Below are 20058 nucleotides of genomic sequence, written 5' to 3'. Positions count from 1 at the left end.
GGGGTGGTGTCTGCAGGTATGGTAGATGTGCTGCATGTAGGTGTGTTGGTGGTGGCTGCAGATGTGGTGAATGGGGTGGAAGCCTGCGGGTCTGCTATTGTGCTGACTGTGAGTAAGATGGGAGTTGCGGCTGGATGTGTTAATGTTGGTGTGGTGGATGCAGGTGTGTCTGGTGTAGTGTATGTGAAGGAGGGGGTTGTGGGGATGTCAGTGTAGATACTGGATGTTGGTGTGTCTGCAGGTGGGTGTTGTTTGTGTGCATGCCAGTGGTGGGTTTTGTGGTGCTTTTGTTTGGTTCTTTTGTCTGTTGAGGTGGATGCCTGCTTGTGTGTCTGTGTGCTTTGGCTGGGTTTGGGTGGTTGTAGGTAGAGGGGGGACGGTAGACAAAGGGTGACTGGCTGGCATCAGTGTAGACTCCGGAGCCTGAAAGGATCTCTGTAGGCCAATCAGTGCAACGTGAATGCCCTCCAGGAACGCATTGCTCTGCTGGACTTGAGCAGCCAGTCCCTGTTTGGCATTCACGATGGTTGACTAACCCACAGAGATGGACCTCAGGAGATGAATAGCCTCCTCACTGAGGGCAGCAGTGCTGAGCGGGGCAGAAGCAGAGGTGCCTGTGGTGACGGAGACCCCCACCCTCCTGGGTGAGCAGGCACGGGCAACTGGGTGGGGAGCTACAGGGAGGGCAGTGGTAGTGGGGGGGTGGCAGACAATGATGGTGCTGGGGTGGTCCCAGAAGGGTCCACCACCACTGGAGAAATATTCTGAAGATGATGTGGATGATCAGTTCTCCCCTGTTGCACTTCCCTTACCCTCCATTCCACGGGTCCGCCTCTGTCGCTGGTAGCAGCACTCTGGGTCCTGTGGCCTGCAGCATAACCACTCGCCTGTGCCCCTTCTCCTTTGCCTGCCAATACTGATGCACAGAAAGAGAGAGAGAGAGAGAAGGAGGGAGGGAGGGACATAGGGAGAGAGAGACGGCTAACACATACCACACATACATACTTGTGCACATCTGTGACATTACATGTCCTGCCTAGGCTATCTAAGGTGGCAATACACATGTCCTACATCATGTCACCACTATGTATGCCAACCCTCACATCTACATCAACATCCAAGTAAGCCTGCACGACAGGAGTCATCCACATGATCACCACCATAGCCATGCCAGCATGCACATCATGCCCTGGATGAAGTACAGATGTCGTCCTGAATTCACATATGACCTCTCCATACTCCTATCACCTCTTGAAGTGCAGCTGACTGAACCAAACATATCAGGCCTGTACAGTTACAACAGCTGATCAGTCCATGTCCTTTGTGATGTCACAATGACAGTGAATACAACTACACTCACACCACACAACATCTTCCTGTCACATTACATGGCTGACATAACACTCTGTACAAAAATGGAAATTTGGTACTGATAACTGATTAAACCACTACATGTTAAACAGCCATACAGGTGACATCTGATATGTACAGTACAAGTAATGGGTACAGGCAGCTGATTAGTCTAACCCAATCACACAGGAAGATCTGCAGGTACCAAACACATATGTATCACAAGTAATCATCCATCTAAGTACATCTACAATGGCCCATATTGCATGTATTACACATCCATACCCAATCATTGAGTTCAGTATCACCACTGATGAACATCAGGAACACACATATGACATCATGGTCCACATACTAAACCACCACACATGCATATTCACCAGTAGAGCTTCACAACAACATAACACCACCCTCAATCACACCATTCCAGATTCAGCTAGGCCAAGGGTAGGTGACATGTTCACACTTCATCAGATGTGCCCTCAAATAATAATTGGGGCATGATGTAGGCAGCTAATAAGCTGGGTATCACTGTAATTGCTAGGGCATTGGCATACATGGCATCAACATTACACATTGTGAATGACAAGGTCTATCTAGGCACTTACTACCTCTAGTACTATTCCATTGTGTTCAAGGTGCATCCACACAAGTCTAGCACAAAGAAATGCATGATGTTTGCAATCATACCATTTCAAAGCAACAGTTCAAATGAGCCTACTTGACCAACAGTCACAAATTCAATAGACAGCAGATTATCAATATATGGGGATACAACTATCAAGCCATTAGTCCAGTCATACAAAAGCCATATCTGCGCACATGTAATGGCTTACTCAAATGGAGTCAACACCATTACCAGTACTTGATTTCTAATGTCCTAAATATAAAAGCAGAGTCACACAGTTGCATATTTAGGTGTGCCATACAGATGGGAGTGGACTAACACCTTAGAGCTACAAATGCCCAAATTCAGAGGAATGGAGCAGGTCATACTCAGTGGGTAGGGTTGTACACAAGCTTATATCCATAGTGAAGGCAGGATGGAGTCACACATGTCCCAGTATTAATTGACCATCTCCACAATGCAGACATGTAGAATACTGGATATGGAAGATCTATATCCACTTACTGCAAACCACCAAGACACGTCTACAGCTAATGCTCAGCCCCCCAAGTCTACATACATGTTTCATTGACTACATTGTCACATAAGCTACAGTGAGGCAGCTACTCCCACACAACCCGAGGCAAGTCCCAGGAAACAGTCAGTACTCACCCCCTTGTGGCTGCTGTGCTGCCCTCAAACGCCCATCCACCTCAGGGTAGGCCACTGCCAAAATGGAGGCCATTAAGGGGGTCAGGGTCCGACGGGCACCCCTCCCTCATTGGGAGGACATCCCTAACTGGGCCTCCACAGTCTTCGGACCCAGCGTCTCAGGTCCTCCCACCACTTGTGACAATGGGTGCTCCGCCGGCTATAGACCCCCAGGGTCCGCGCTTCCTTGGCAATGGCATGCCACATCCCTTTCTTCTGCATGGACAACACAAACAGAAGGATAACGTCAAGTACACTGGCAACATACTAACAGGAGAGGACTATGCACATCAGACTCACCAAGTGCCCACCTATCCTCTTTGTCCACACGCCTTCACTTCATGCCCTCTGCATGCATCTACACTCCCTCACTGGTACACTTACCCCATTCACTGTCACATGCACCCCTTCACACATGACCATGGGATTGAGCTCATCTATTCCTTTGGTGTCCCATATAGCTGCTCATACAGGGGTAGGACCCCGTCCACTAGCTCCTCCAGCTCTTCTGATGTGAAGCCTTCACATCAGAAGATCTGGGCCTATCACCTGCAGGACATGGCATGATGGCTCCCAGAGACAGTACACAATAGTTCAGGTCATGGAGGTCTTCCAGCAACATTGTCAGGAGTCAAGTGTGAAAGGCTGCTGAAAATGGTGATCATGGCCGCCACTTACAGGACTGTCACTGCTGCCAATCATCACCACTGGCCCCAATCCCCATAGGCAGCAATGCTAACCAATGATAAATTGCACGGCGGTAGCGACTGCCTACCACCATGATGACTTATGCCGGCGGACTTAAGTCACTTCCATCTGCCCAGTGCTGCAGGACAGGGGGCTACCATTTTGTGCACATCTCATGCATTGATCTGCCAATTTAAGTGTGCCATACACATATTAGGACAAATTGGGGAGTAAGCCCACTCTGTGCCATCATGGTAGAGCTGACATATGTGACATGTGTCCTAAACGACTTACTGGTTCAGCATTGTGCTGCAAGGCTGGAGTCCAAACTGCTTCTGCATGCCCATTTTTCAAAATGTCAGCAGTGCTACGCATGTCCAACAGTGTAGGTGTGTGCTATTTTGACATGTTCAGCTTACATATGGCAAGTGAATTTCTCAATGTACATTCTCTTCTCTCTTTCTAGATATCCTGCCATGAGTGGATTGAGACAACCACCAGTGCACAGTCCACTAGTTGACCTTGCAACCCTGGAGGACAGGCATATCTTATAAACCTATCATCTGAATCATCAGACCATCATGGACCTATGTACACAGTTCAAGCCAGATCTGACACCAGCCATACACAATTGTATTTCATCCCTCCCATAGTACAAGTTCTGTCAGTGCTACACTTTCTTGCCACAGGCTCCTTTCAGAAACAGTGGGCTTGGCACCAGGGATGTCACAGCCAATGTTCAATCTAATGTTGAAGGATGTACTGTGTGGATTGTTGAAACACACGGACAGCTACATCAGGTTCCCCCAACGTGCACATTTGGCCTCTGTGAAGGCAGACTTTTGTTATATGGAACACATCCCTCATGTAATAGGGGCCAATGAAGGCACCCACATGGCTCTGGTGCCTCCCAGTGCCAATGAACAGGTGTATGAAAACAGGAAGAGGTACCACTCCATTAATGTTCAGATGGTGAGTCTGGCAGGCCAGTACATCTCACAGGTCACAGCCAGGTTTCTTGGATCTGCCCATGACTCCTTAATTTTGAGGAAAGGCAATGTCCCACACATGGTGGCACAACAACACTCAGAGAGGGCCTGGTTCCTTGGTATGTATTTATTTGAATGTGGGTCACTGTTATTGCATCTGTCATCATTATCTTCCTAGTCGCTGTACCTGTCATATCACTGGTCCTACATTTTTTCACTCAGGTGACTCTGGACATCCTAACCTTCGCTGGCTGTTAACTCCAGTGAGGTACCCTACCATGGATGGGGAAGTCCATTTTAATGGGGCCCACAGGAGAAGGAGGCATGCAATGAAAAGGACATTTGGCCTGCTGAAAGCCAAAATCAAGTGCCTGGACCTATCTGGAGGTGCCCTCCTCTACTCACCCCAAAAGGTAAGCCAGATAGTAGTAGCCTGATGCATGCTCCACAATCTAGCCCTGAGATACCAGAGACCATTGCTAGCTGATGAGGGTGTGGCAGCTGGACCACTGGCCAGTAATGCTGACATGGCAAGCGATGAGGAGGCAGAAGAGAAAGGTGCAGCTGACTCTAGGACTCTGCTCATCAATCAGTACTTCCAGTGACGTACAGGTATGATGATTGTGGGCTGTCAAGTGTCCTCCTGAGTTGACTTATCAGTGGTGGTGTGATTTTGTCCTATCCTTATGTGTGTTGGAGGAGCAGTCTGTTTGTATGTCATGTGCACAGTAAAAAGTTCTCACATCTAACAAGTGTACCCACTGAAGTTTCCTTGAATCAATTCTCCATTTTACAGACCAGTAAGGAGCAATAAGTGGTTCATTCTCCTGTACTCATGACATTCCACTTACAGACTGTGGTAAGAAAACATGTGCCTCTGCTACCTAATGCTTGAGGCTTTTATAGTCACTAGCCATTGCAGTATATTTTGAGAATTGTGTGTTGTAAATGACAGATGGCAGCTACAGTGCCTACTGATGATTATTCTTTGGCTGGTGTTTTATAGGTAATCACTGGGGGACCCTAGCTAGGGGCTATCTACATTGGGGATGACCTCCATGTGCTGCATATGTGTGTTGTGTGCTTCCATGCCTTCCATCCTGATGTTACTCTCTGTCATTGTCTTTTTGCAGGTTTGCAGGCTGACTATACTCTTCTGTGGGTCAATATTTTGGACTGTGACATGTGTTCTGGAACATAGCTGTCGTACTGTGTCTCCTGCTAAGATTGCCTCCCTCACCTGTCCATTACACTGCCTATTGAATGTAGGGGTGCACATATAGCAATCATGACTTTTGTAGATGTTGTAATGAAGACACATATACCCTAGCTGTGTTCCAATTGTGTTTATTGTGCATTTATTGATAGTGTAACACACATATATGGTGCAAACATTGTCCAAGAGGTGATGAGTGGGGTCATGGTAGATGGAATCATCAGAGTAGGTGGTACAGAGGTTGGGTGCACAGGTCCAGTGTTCAATTTGCGTATGGGGAGATGGAATTATGCCATTGAACAGTCAACAGGGTGTCTCAGTGGCACACAAGGGAGACATATCAGGTGAGGGTCATTTCCTGGCATTGGGTGTGGTCTTGGTGTCTGCTCCAGCCGGATGTCTGGATGGATGCCCACGTTTACGGGGGGAGGGTTCTTCAGCTACAGAGGGAGGGATATCTTAGGGCTGTGGTTCCCCTCGCAGGGCCTCTATTCTGCTGGCTACCACTGAAGTGGATGGGTCTGATGTTATGTTGCTAGCAGAAGGGGCCTGCTGGAGGGTGGAGGTAGCATGCAGGGTGGTGTTGATATCCCTCAGCACCCCTGCAATGAAGGCCATGGTGGCATTGTGGGCCTGCCACTGCTACATGACCTTCTGGTGGTATTTTCTCTGCAGCCTTTGGTTTTGCCCAACATGGTTATGATCCGGACCATCCTGTCCTGGGATTATTGGTATGCTCCCAGGACTTGGGGGGGGGGGTGGTTTCCTGGTCAGTCGAGTCCCTTGAGGGCCCCATCCTCTGGCCCACAGCTTCCCTCTAACGCCCCATGTCCCTATGTGCCTATGCTTCTGGCACAGTGTGCCCACTCACAGTGTTCGTAGGACCTTCATTGTCTGTGGTGTGAGGGGTCGACTCAGGTCCCTGTACTATGGGGTTTGATCTGTCCTTGGGACACAGGTTTGGGGATGAAGGGTTGGCTTTGATGTTGAGGCCACAGGGCTTGGGGGGCTGATGTGGTCAGGGTGAGGCAGGGAGTGGTAGACTGACCAGGTGTCCCAGATGGGCAAGGTAGGCCATCAGTCTCCAAACATCCAGGCGTGTTGTCTTCACTGGGGCCTTCATCCAATGGTGGGCTGGCAGTCTCTGGTATCCTCTCCATGGTGGCACTGGCAGGGGTACCTGCGGATGGAGTGAGAGAGGGAGTTACATATTGAGGATGTGTTTGGTTAACTCATTTTCATATGCATACAGTGGCTTGACATGATTCCCAGCAATGACAGTGACAGATGCTGCACAGCATACCATTGAAGTTAGGTAGCGGTCTGTGACATGTACTATACTCCATTTAGGTTGGTGTCATTCAGGTTTAGTACATCTGGCTGTGTGAATGGGTACTTGTACAGACTGATAGTTCACATGACAGTTCTGCACTGTTAGTGACTATTCAGGCTTAGTAGTTGTGAGTGGTAGAAGCCTGGACATAGCAGCATGGTGTCCCAGGAGGTGGAGAATATGGGAGTATGCAAGGTTAATTCTGCTGTATGTGCATGCTGTGCAATGGCATGGAGTCTGCCATTTGACATACCATACCATGGTGGCAGACCTTCTGGGTTGTGGATCCTGATTAGTGGCCAATTGGATTAGTCACAGTGCTGCAGCTGTGTTTAGCCTTATTTGGCATTGTGTTGCACCTTTACATTGCTGTCAGTGCCATGTTGTGGTCCTCATTTGTAACATCTAGTTGGTATAGCATCCAAGGGATGTGATGTGCAGATTTCAGGTATTCAGGTCGATGGGCTTGTGCATTGTTTGAGTCGTAGTGTTAGTATAAGCCCATGCTAGGCATTCCTTTGTCAACGGCTGTGTGGGCAGTTAGGCTGGGTGGAGGTGTGGCATGCAGGAGAGGGGCATTAGGTGGATAGGTGGGATGTGCAGTGAGACATGCAGTACATTGAGGAGTATTTGGGTGGTGAGGATGCATGCATTACACAACAATTGTGTGACATGGAGGTTGTGTGCACTTACCAGAGTCCAGTCCACCAAGTATTCCAGTCAGGCCCTCGGGATGCAGTAAGACCATCTCCTTCCAAGATGTGAACTGTGGGGAAGGAGGTTGGGGCCCACCACCAGTCTTGTGCACGGCGATCTGGTGTTGTGATGCCATGGAATGCACCTTACCCCATAGTCCGTTCCACCTCTTCCTGATGTTCTCCCTGGTGCGTGGATGGTGTCCTACTGATATGACCCTGTCTACTGTTCTCTGCCACAACTCCATTTTCCTGCCAATCGAGGTTTGCTGGACCTGTGCTCCAAACACTTGTGGCTCTACCCTGACGATTTCATCGACCGTGACCCTCAACTCCTCCTCTGTGAACTGTGAGTGCTTTTGTGGGACATGGTAGTGGTTGTGTTGTGGGTGGGAGGCAGTTGTGTGTGTGAGGGTGCTGTGTAGGGTGATTGATGGAGTGTGGGTGGTGTGTAGTGGTTGATAGATGCTTGTGGTGTGTGTGTGTGTGTGGTCGTTATGTGTGTTTTGCGTTGTAGAAACTGTCTCTGCCACAGGTTTAAGCAGTCTCAAGACTTAAATAATTGAAGAGACGGAGCAGAGCTATTTTACCACAAGGGTTGTGTGAAAGGGTCACCAGTATTTGTCAAACCCAACAAAATCCAACACCCCAAGTTTGCAATCTATTGCGTACAATAAATTACACCTTTTTGGTGTCTTTGGGAAGAGCATTCAGATGGTGTTGACCACACCAAATACTGCATATCCTGGTAAAAGCTGAGCCTTTTTCCACTGTGTAAATTCTAGAAAGAATTTTAACTGAGATGAGAACTTTATCACAACCCTTAATAAAATGGGTCGGAAATTTAAAGGGCGATTGTAATCAGGACACAAGGCCATGGTAAATAGGTTGCCACTGAAAGTTTAGAACGATAGGCCCTCATTATGAACACGCCGGTAAAAACTGCCGTGTTCGTGCTGGCGGTCAAAAGACTGACCACCAGCGTCCCTAGATCCCTGCTGGCCATATTAGGAACATTGTTTCCGCTCGCCGACCCACAGGAAGGCCTGGCCGGGACATTGACGACGGCTCCACATGGAGCTGCCACCAATGCCTCTGTGCGGCGGGTGCAGCTGCACCCGTCGCGCAGATCACTGCCTGAAAATCGGGCAGTGACCTGCGCGATGGGGCACTGCACCAGGGCCCCTGCACTGCCCATACAAAGTGCATGGGCAGTGCAGGGGCCCCCAGAGGTGCCCCAGTGCACCCCTTCCGCCAGCCTTTCCCCACCAGGGAAAGGCTGGTGGCTGAGGAAACATTGGCAGTCATTATGAACATGGCAGTGTGGCCCGCCATGCCGCCGGTGGCGGGTAAAAGTGTGGCCATCCGGCATGGCGGGCCACACCGCCATGTTCATAATGACCGCCATAGTCTGCTTTTGGCTGGAAACGTAACAGCATTTTTGGCATATTTAAGGAAGTTGCAGGGCACAACATAACACAACAACATTATAACACAAAGTAAAATTACAACATAAAAATCATAACAGGACACACGATCGCAGTGCATCACACAATAGCAGAACAATATCAATTAATCAGTGTTTTCTAAATCGCGGCCAATCACACGTAGGGTCTCAAGGCGCTGTTTCTGGGTGTGCTGCTCAATCGAAGAGCCAGGTCTTGAGGTCCGTCCTGAACTGCTTCGTAATGCAGCACCAAAACACAGAAGCACAAAAATAACACAATGAATCATCAACACATAAAAGGCAACACAACAAAAATGCACATATAATTTGACACACATTACCACTTTCACAAATCTGCTTGCATAATACGGAGGTAAAATGTTGTACTAAGTTCTTAATTAAAACCAATGACATACAATAGTCTCTCCAAGAAATGTTTCGTGGTCCATGGTGTATAGGTCCTCTTTTTTACGAAATGTCTTTACTATAACTTTTACCATAAACTCAAGCATGCCCACATTGGTGTAAAATGGTTAACACTTCCAAATATTTAACACACATCTGAAAAGCAATAAAAGAAAAACTGCATGCCTTTTTTCGCATTAAATATAGGCACCAGAGGGAGACACAGAATACAAGTGCAATCGGTCTAATAGCAGAATCAGCTTCAGAAATTCAATTAATTTGAGAGCCAGGAATTAGACTTGACAAAAGATTAATAATACAGATGGGACTAGCACGGGAACAGAAATGGTACTGGACAGCTGAAGTGTCAGTTGTAAAGGGAAATAAATCATACACCGAGGATGGATGCTTCAAATAGAAAAAGTAACTGTCTCACACAGGCCGGGCAGTTGATACTACAAGTCCAACTGGATGGCTGCCCTCGCAAAGGAATGCCGGGGCTAATCGATCTAGCTGTCAGAGCTTAAGTATGTCAAAGGAGACAAAAAAACGTTCTAGGCAAGCTTTTAATGATGCTCCTCTACAAGGAAAATGTTGCACTTCTCACTCCAGTAGCTTCGTGACACAGGGCGATAAGACGTTCGCATTCTGTCCCTAATTATGAAATTCCTCAATTACTGGTTTTATCCTCTCTTAAATGTAATGTAAAGCAAGTCCAGCCGCCAATGCATAGTCTACTTATGGAAAAATGGAATTCAGTGTAGAGATGCTAAGCAAGAACGACAGTGTTGTCGGACTGTACACCAAGGAGGCAGAAGAAAACACTGTATAAAATCATCACCATACAGCTTTATTAATAGTTGACTGTCGAAAAAACTAAGAATAAATATTTTTTTTTTAAAAGAAATATTGCATCATTGACTAATGGTAGCTATATATACGGATAGCATGTGAACGCGCCATAATTTGTGTCATCTGCTCAGTGGAGGCCTGCATAGAGCGATGAACAAACGCTGCATCTAAGGGCTTTTTTTTGGAAAATATTGCTTTTTTAAGAACCTTCCTTCACGTGATGTACTTCATTTGTTTGACACCCTCCTCTTAGCTTTAGACGTAGAGATAGCACAGATTCTACCTAAACCTGAGTGAATGAGGAATTTTAACGCCAACACACTTCTATTTTTTAACAAAAACAACTGCAATATTCTTTAGCTGGGGCTTTTTAAGAAAGATTTTGTATAATGTTGGAAAGGTAGGAACATTTTGATACCGAATTGGAGATATGGTAAGACTTACGGTTGGTAAAAAAAAGTGTGTTTTTAGGGGGGAACATAGGGGCAAAGGTAGTGGCAGTGTCCAACAACATGTGCCTCTGTTAGGCCTGATTTACCATACACTAGGGACCTAGCATATGTCCAAGATGCATCCTACAGGTCAACTATATGATTCCAATAGGGAGCAGCCCCTAGCAGTAAACACTGTCCCAAAAGGAGAATTAAAGGGAGAAAAACTGAGCGAGTCAAAAATAATTGCATGAGTGATGTAGGTTTATACATCACGGTAATTTCTGCTATTTTACTGCGGTCTGATCTTCTCCAATGTAATTTACTACAAAGAATGCCAGTCATTATATAAGAGTAAGGGCCTGATTACGAGTTTGGTGGACTTCAGACCTCCAAACTCATGGTGGCGGTCGACCGCCTGATTAGGATCTTGACGGTTGGACTGCCAAGAGACCACTGCCACCACCAGAATCATGGATCCCGATGGGGTGGCCACACTTGAAGTCGTGGTCAGCCACGGCGGTGCTCATGGCAGCACTGCTGTGCTTATCACAACTTTGATTTACGCCAGCCTTTACATGGCAGTTTCACCGTCATGGAAAAGCTGGCGGAAAGCCAGTGCTAGGTCGCACAGGGGGGCCCCTGCACTGCTCATGGCTAGGGAATGGGCAGTGCAGGGGCCCCCTTGCATGCACCCTCTGAATACGCACTGTCTGCTATACAGACAGTGCACATTCCGAGGTTGCTGGTGTGCAATGGCATTGGCCTCGGCTACCTCAAGGAAGCCGAGGCCAATGCCGCCGCACTGTTTCCAGTGGGCTGACCAGCAGAAATGGCGTAATATAATGTTTTTGCCAGTCAGCCCGATGGAAGCATCGTAATACGAGAGGGGTGAGACCGCCAGTTTGAAGACGACCTCATCCCCGGAGCTTTGGCGGTTTGACCGTCATAATCGGCCCAAAAGTGTGAATGATTTCTTAACATTTGTATTTTCAGGAACTTTGTTCATTTTTAGAATGGATTGTGGAATTAGTATAGTATGAATTTATGAATTAAAATGAAGCATGTGTATAATTGAAGTACCTAGCTTTGATGAGTTTCTAAATATAGGGTTTGATTAAAAAATGTGTGCATTTACTCACATGTACATGTAAGTCCTCACTTTCTTGCTATTCACCATTTCCAAGAGAAATTTTCTTGCATGCAAAGTAGTACTACAATAGTACTTCTCACAAACTACAAATTATAGTTCTCACTGTGCTATAGAATTCAAGCTACACCTTACTGAAGACGTTCAAAAAGGCACAAATTGGTGTAGGATTGCTTGAGATTCTGTTAAGAGGAAGCTTAGGCAGGCAGCTCAAGCTGAACTGTGTCTATTAGAGCAGGGAGTACACTGATTTGCATATCATTGGGTCCTATCTGAGGAGACCTCTTGGATGTTTGGACAAAAAATCCCTAACGTCAGGATGTCAAATTATCATTGATAGGAACATCAAAGGTAAAAATATTGTTTTAAGTGTTTTTAATATTGTTGTAAAAAATATTGTTTTAGAAAATAGTGTTCTATGTCATATTGTTTATATTATTTGTATGTCATTTATTAATGTATTTTTATTTTATATGCTAATTTATTTTTATTTGTGTTTTTAGTAAGATAATGTATTAATTATGAAATTGTTGACATTTACATTTTTAGTTGTAGTAATGTATAAAAATAATGGGTTTGTTATTTTGTTTTGCAGTGGGATTTTTGGTTTTAGGGTCTATGGGTGGGGAGTTTTGTAAAAAGTGGTTATTTTATAGTACATTTTATATTAACGATTTTAATATTTCAATGTAATGCAAATTAATATTGTAAGATGAATGAATGAATTATGTTAAAATAATACTTTTTATAAATAATTTATGATGAATTAATATATATATATAAATTGATTATCGTACACTTATAAAATATTATTTTATGGTAAATATTAAAATACAAATTTTCTGAAAAATGTATACAAGTTAAATTAAATAAAGTACCTTTAAATTTTTTATTAAATACATGTATAATTTACATATATATTTAAATATGTTGTCACATGTTTGATGAAAATACATACACAAACACACACACACACATATATCTGTATAATTATTAAAATATATAATTAAAATATTTTGTAATATTTTGGGATTTTTTATGAAATTTACATTGTCATTGTAAAAATATTGGTGTTATATTTTTTAGTTTTCATGGGTGTTGAATTTTGATTATGATTCCATGTTTTATATTATGGTTGTAAGTTTGGGAATGTTATTAAATAATTTTTAAAATACTTCATTTTATTAATAGTGTTAAAACATTGTTTTAGAGCTCAATGTTTAAGTATGAATAGGTTTATAGTTTTGGTTAATGTGACTTGAAGTGAATTTTAGTGTATTTTATATAATCTATATTTTTGGTGAGTGTGTAGCAATGCTTGTGTTTTTAAAATATTTAGGGACACATTTAGGAAAAGTGGTACTGCACAAAGTGCAGCGCCACTTTTCTTGTGCCCCCTCACCTCCACCATGTGTGCGGCGTTTTTAAAATACGGCACATCATGGAGCAGGGTAGGGGGCAATAGCATAAAAATTGTTGACGCTATTGATGTACTCTGCCCAAGCAGTGCCAACATTTTAGTGCTGCTCCTGCAGAGTACACAGAGGCCCATTGTAATCAATGGCATGCCCCATTTTAATGCCTGCTCTGAGAAGGCGTTAAAAGTGAGAAAAACAATTGTACAATTTTTCTGCCCCCCTACTGGGGGGGGTGGCCCCTTTGCATACATTATGCGTGGTACAGGCATAATGTAGCGCAAACGGTTACAAAGTGGCACAATGCATGCATTGCACCACTTCGTAAATATGGCATGTGGTTTTTGGCCTTCTAACTCCCCATTAGCATCAACAAAATTATTTTAATGTGGCAGTAGAATGGCTCTACGGGCTCTTAAATATGCCCCGTAGTTTGTGGCAACTTGCATAAAATATTTTAAATTGTAGTGGACATAGTAAGTTTCACCCCTTTACTTTCCAACACCTTCCCCAAATTGGCTCAGATTGGAGTGGTAATAGTAAATGTCACTTCTTCAGTGTCCAACATCTTCCCCCAATTGGGTTACATAAGAGTGGGAGTGGAAATGTCACCACTTTAATGTCCAACACTTTCCAACACTTTCCAATAATTGGTCTAGATTAGAGTTGGAATTGTAAATGTCATCCTATTAGTGTCCAACACCTTTCCCAAATTAGAATAGATTGAAGTGAAAATAGTAACTGTCACCCCTTCAGTGTCCAACACCTTTCACAAATTGCTATAGACTGGAGTGGGAATAGAAATCTCACCCCTTTAGTGTCAACACTTTCCCTTCATTGTTTTAGATCGGAGTTCGATTAGAAAATGTTAACATTTTAGTGTCCAACACTTTCCTTAAAATGGTTTAAATTTGCGAGTGAGTAGTAAATGTTAACCTTGTAGTGCCTAACACTTCCCCCAAATTGTTTTAGATTGGCATGGAAATAGTAAAATTCACCCCTTTAGTTTCTAACATTTTCTCTAAATACATTTAAATTGTATTGGAAAGTGTAAATGTTACACTTTTGGTGTGCAACACCTTCCCCAAAGAGAAATAGTTTGAGTGGGAATAGTAAATGTTGCCATTTTCATGTCCGACACCTTCCTCAATTTAGTATTTTTTTCAGGTGAAATAGTATATGTCACCACTTTAGTGCCCAACACTTTCCCCAGATTGTTTAGATTGGAGTGGGATTAGTTAATGCCCCCTTTTAATGTCCAACACTTTATCTAAATTGGTTTAATTTTAAATGAGAGTGGTAATAGTAAATGTTACTCTTTTAGTGTTCAACAGCTTCCCCAAATTGGGATAGATTAGAGGGGTAATAGGGAACGTCACCCCTTTTGTGTCCAACTCGGTTCCCAAATTGGTATAGAGTGGATTGGGAAAAGTAAATGTCACCCCTTTAGTGCCTAACACTTCCTTAAAATTGGTTTATGGTAGAGGGTTATTTAATTTAATTATTTTAGTCTGAAATACTTTGTTTAAAATGTGTTTCTAAGTGGAATAGTTTGTGGTATTTAATTAGTATTGTTGGTATTTAGAAATGTAATAATAAAAGTTAATTGTATGTTTGTAGTAAAAAATATTATTAATTGGATATTTGTATTTAATAAAGACAAGTAACACATATCCTAAATTAATTTATGTTTTCAAAGTTAATTTTATGTATATTTTTACATGTTTAAACATACATGTTTTACATGTAAAATAAACATATATATCAATAAACAAATGAAATATTATTAAAACATTTGTATTATTACATAACAAAATGTAAATCATGTTTAAGTTGTATTGCATGTTGCAATTTTTCCAATCTTTCCATTGTTTGATGTTCTTTTAAGTTTTTCTTCATTGCTTTATATACAAAATCATGTTTTACCTTTTTTGGTATATCAAATAATTTTACATATTTTATACTATTATTTAATTTATACTTGTCATTTGTATCTACAACTTCATACATTTTTTTACATGTGTTACATGTTTAATATTTGTTAAAAAATTGAAATACATTTGTTGAAAGTTTTCACAGTTTTTCCATTTATTTCTTTGGAAGAATAGTCTTTATTTCGGGCTTCATTATGAGTTTGGCCGTTGGACCACCAGACAACCATGTTGGCAGTCCTGAAAAGACCACCGTGTTTGCGGTCTCGCAGACGACTATTATGGGTTACAAAGTCAGGACTGCTGACTGCCAACCAAAAAGGGCAGACCGCCAGTGACGTGGAGGCCCGGAAATAGGTTTTGAACTCCAGCACAGACAGCCCTGTGACCAACCACTGACCGTATTACATGTGCAAAGTTGGAGTGGCGGTCAGCCATGGCTGTCAGCCAATGTCGGTCTGAACCATGACGTTCCACAAAGTAACACACAACAGCACATTGGATGGATTTGAAAACAACACAGCTGACACACATTGCTACACTCAACACACCTGCAAATCACACTATAAGACACACCCCTTCACACACCACAATCCTCTGTATTTTCCCAGCAAGACACATCAGGACAGAACAACTTTTTTCCACACTGCACATATACCAGGCACCATTCTCTTTTTTTCACCTTCCCATACAACGCCCTGCACACACTTTTGTCCAGCCACACCCTTGGTCACAACCGAAATTTTGTAATCCACTGTAAAATATATATTTTTTTTTCTTCCACAATGCATGTATAAAAAATCCCAAGTTCACTGTTAAAGAGTTAAGAGTCCTGGTGGATGAAATCATAAGAGCAGAGCCACACTTGTTCTGAGCCCAAGTCCAGCACACTTCTTTTAGTAGGAAAATGGAAATGTGGGACATGATCTTCAATAGAGTGAAGGCTGTAGGCACCACCCTGCGCTCAAGGGAGGACATCAGGATGACTCAGAACTACCTCAGGGTCAAGGTCCATTCCGTGCTGCAGGCCAAGAAGACTGATGGTTGCCCTCCCACTCCCCCATTAGAACTCCATCCCTGGAAGGAGAAGGTCTTGGCAATCCTGCATCCTGAGGGCTTGACAGAAATACCTGGGGGAGTGCAGCCTGGTAAGTCACAACACTAAAAATGTCACTAAAATGATATGCCATGCAGGCTCACTGCTCACCCTGTGCTACCTTTACTGTTGCTGCACTCACCAGCCCAGTGTCCTCTGCTCCAAATACCCTTGTTTGTCAACTCCCAATTGAAGTGGATTCACCTGGGAGGATAACGGTTGTATACTGTGTGTAGTACTCAGACTGACATGGCTTAAAACTCCCAGCAAGCACTGTTACTGTTTCTACACTCCACCAGCCTAGTGTCCTCCACTCTAAATATCCTTGTTTATCAACTCCCAATTGAAGTGGACTCACCTGGGAGGATAACATTAGTATACTGTGTGTAGTACAGGGACTGACATAACTCCAACTTCCAGCAAGCATTGTTATGTTACTGTTACTTCATTCAGCTAGCCCGGTGTCCTCTTCTTCAAATATGCTTGTTTGTCAACTCCCAATTGAAGTTGACTCACCTGGGAGGATAACATTTGTATAGTGTGTGTAGCACAGGGATTGACATAGCTGCTAAGGCCAGGAGGCACTGTTACTGCTAGTCCATTTAGCCATCCCAGTGTCCTCTTTTCCAAATACCTTTGTTTGCCAACTCCCAATTGAAGTGGGCTCACTTGGGAGGATGACATTTGTAAACTGTGTGTAGCACAGGGTCTGACATGACTCCAATTCCCAGCAAACACTGTTACTAGTCTCAGCCAGCCCAGTGTCCTCTTCTCTAAATACCCTTGTTTTTAAACTCCCAAATGAAGTGGACTCACCTGGGAGGATAACATTTGCATAGTCTGTGTAGTACAGGGACTGGCATGACTCCAACTCAGGATAACATTTGTATACTGTGTGTAGTATAGAGACCTACATGACACCAATTCCCAGCAAGCATTGTTGCTGTTACTCCACTCAGCCAGCCCATTGTCATCTTCTCTAAATACCCTTGTTTGTCAGCACCCAATTAAAGTGGACTCACCTGGGAGGATAACATTTGTATAGTTGGTGTAGTACAGGGACTGACATGCCTACAAGTCCCAGAAAGCACTGTTTCTATATCTTCAAACACCAGAACAGTGCTCACTTGCTCAAATGCATCTGTTACTGAACTCTCATGTAGAGTGTGCACAGTAGGGGGGGCAACATTGTTCAAGAGTGTATACTAGAGAGACTGACATGACTGCAACTCACAGTAGGCCCTGTATCTGTAACTACACATACAAGAACAGTGTTCTCTTCTCCAAAGACCACTGTTTGTCAATTACCAAATGAAGCTTACTCTCCAGTGGGAATAACACTTGTCAAAAATTGGGGAGTAGTGAGAGCGACAGGACTGCGACTCACAGCAGGCACTGTTCCTCTAACTCTAAACACCAGACAAGTGTTTTCCCCTAAAAAGACCCCAGTGTCTTAACTCTCTTTTGAAGTGTACTCACCTGGCAGGATAACATTTGTCTAGTGTTGGGAACTAGTTGGAGTGACCTGAATGCCAAGTCCAATGGGCTCTGTTTTGTTACCTCCCATCACTAACCTAGTGTACACTTTCCCTAATGCATCTGTTAGTGAACTCTAAAAGGAAGTTTACTCACCTGGGAGAATCATATTTGTCTAGTGTCAGAAGGTAAGGGAATGACCTGAATGCAACTCTCAGGAGGCACTGTTCATGGACTCCTAATAGCAGAACAGTGGTCACTTGTCCAAATCTCCTAGCCTGATCACTCTCAAATGATGTCAAATCACCTGGGAGGGACAAAGATACAGATTATGCTCAACTCAGAGATGTGGCTAACCACCTAGTTTTGTCTTGAGCTGCTAAGCCAAGATGGAACTATTGAGGACAGGAAGGACAGCTGACAGTGTGCAACATAAATGACCAAGACGTCCTCAAGATGCATCACCGGAGTGGTATTGGCTTTAGACACATTCACAATGCACTGACCACATGATGACTTCAATCACATATACAACAAATTCCTGGGTCAGCCTGCAGAGCATTCAACTAGGCCTCTAAAAGGCCAAAGCCACATTCTGCACATCCACTGTTTTGCCTACCCTGCTGGAAAGATGTAAATCTCTGCTCATCCTCCCAAGCCCAAATTATCTCCTGTATTAGCAGCTGCTGGACTTTCATGGAATTGGCATGCTTCACAAATGTCAGCTCAATACAACCAATACCATGGGTACCTGTCACAATAGGATCACCTGCAAATCAACTATGTACACCAGCTTTGCAAAATGCCACTGTAAACTTTGGAGGTACATGTCACAATACTACCAGTTACATTGTATCTGTCACCTTAACAGGTCGAGCTGCCTCTGGCCACACAGAGACCACAGACGTGACTGCCACTATCCCCCTGTATGAAGCTCTCAATGATGATGACACTCCTGGACGTCTGGACGCAGAGGATGTTTCTGGCCCATCTGGACAACCTGGTCAGACCCCTACAGTGAGTCTCACTGTGCCTACATCAAAACATTCCAGCCAAGTTGCCTTGACCTCACAGGCAGCCATTCGTTCCCAAACCTATGTCCCTAGGACAGTGGCAACAATCTTGTGCCCTCCAGTCCAGGATCCTGAGTTGCAGCACAACAGCTCGGACAATGATGGTCCTGGAACCAGTAGTAGGGCGCACCCTGTGGTAAGGACACATGCTGTGGGGGTAGGATGCATGGGTGGAATATTGTGGGTCACCGGGGTGAGGCCACTGGAGATGCTCCTGGCCAGGACTCCATCAGCCAAGTCTTAGGGGTCTATCAGGAGTCACAGTGCATGATGGGCCAGGTAGTAATCTAACTCCGGGAGATCAAGGAGCTGCGAGGGATATCCACAGGGTTATACTTCAACAGTGGGAGGCCACAAATACCAACCTGGCCTCCTTAACAGGGGTGTTGATGGACATTAGCAGTACCATGATCAGGGATCATCAGCAACATCCTACCCCTTTCTTTGACCCAGCAACACCAGGCCCTTCTTCATCAGTGCCAGCCACTGGAAGGGAGGCCATGTCAGGAGGAGAACCTGCCCAAGACACCCCTGTCTCTGTAGCAGCAGCTCCCCACCAGGCTTGTGGGGATGTCCAGCTAAGAATTGAGGAAGTGAAGATAGCCAGACACCGACCACTGCCATCAAGTGGCTTCTTCCTGAAGGAACTCTTTTGTGTGTCACACATTCTCTCTGTTGTCTGTACTTCAGACACCTTCCATTTCCTTTGGGAGGAGTACACTTGATTTTTGAGTTACAGTGCTGTGGCATCTACTACAATGACTTCATCCACCATTATTGAACCCTTCACTATTCTGTTTCGTCATGTACCTTATTTTTAGTCTATGCACAAATTCACAATACATACCACCTATCACAATGTTTGAGTTTCTGTTTCAATTGTTGCTAAGTAGAGATATAAGACCATGTGAAGCAAACAATGAAGACACAAGATACTAGTGCAAGGAGGGATGTGTTACAGGTACAGTGTCCTACTAAGGATGGCAACCAACACATTGCTACAAGTGTCTGGTCACACCAAGCATTTTATTTCACTACAGAGCGCACAGGTGTCAGAAATGGGGTCTCTATTTGGCAGAGGTATTCACCTTTGTCCAAATAAGGACCACAATCCTAGTCAGGGTAAGTCACACACAATCCAAATTATCCTGTGCCACCCTCTGGTAGCTTGGCACTGAGCAGTCAGTCTTAACT

This window comes from Pleurodeles waltl, chromosome 5 (assembly GCF_031143425.1).
Source record: "Pleurodeles waltl isolate 20211129_DDA chromosome 5, aPleWal1.hap1.20221129, whole genome shotgun sequence".
In the NCBI taxonomy this organism is placed as follows: domain Eukaryota; kingdom Metazoa; phylum Chordata; class Amphibia; order Caudata; family Salamandridae; genus Pleurodeles; species Pleurodeles waltl.
Note: the sequence above shows the minus strand (reverse complement) of the source record.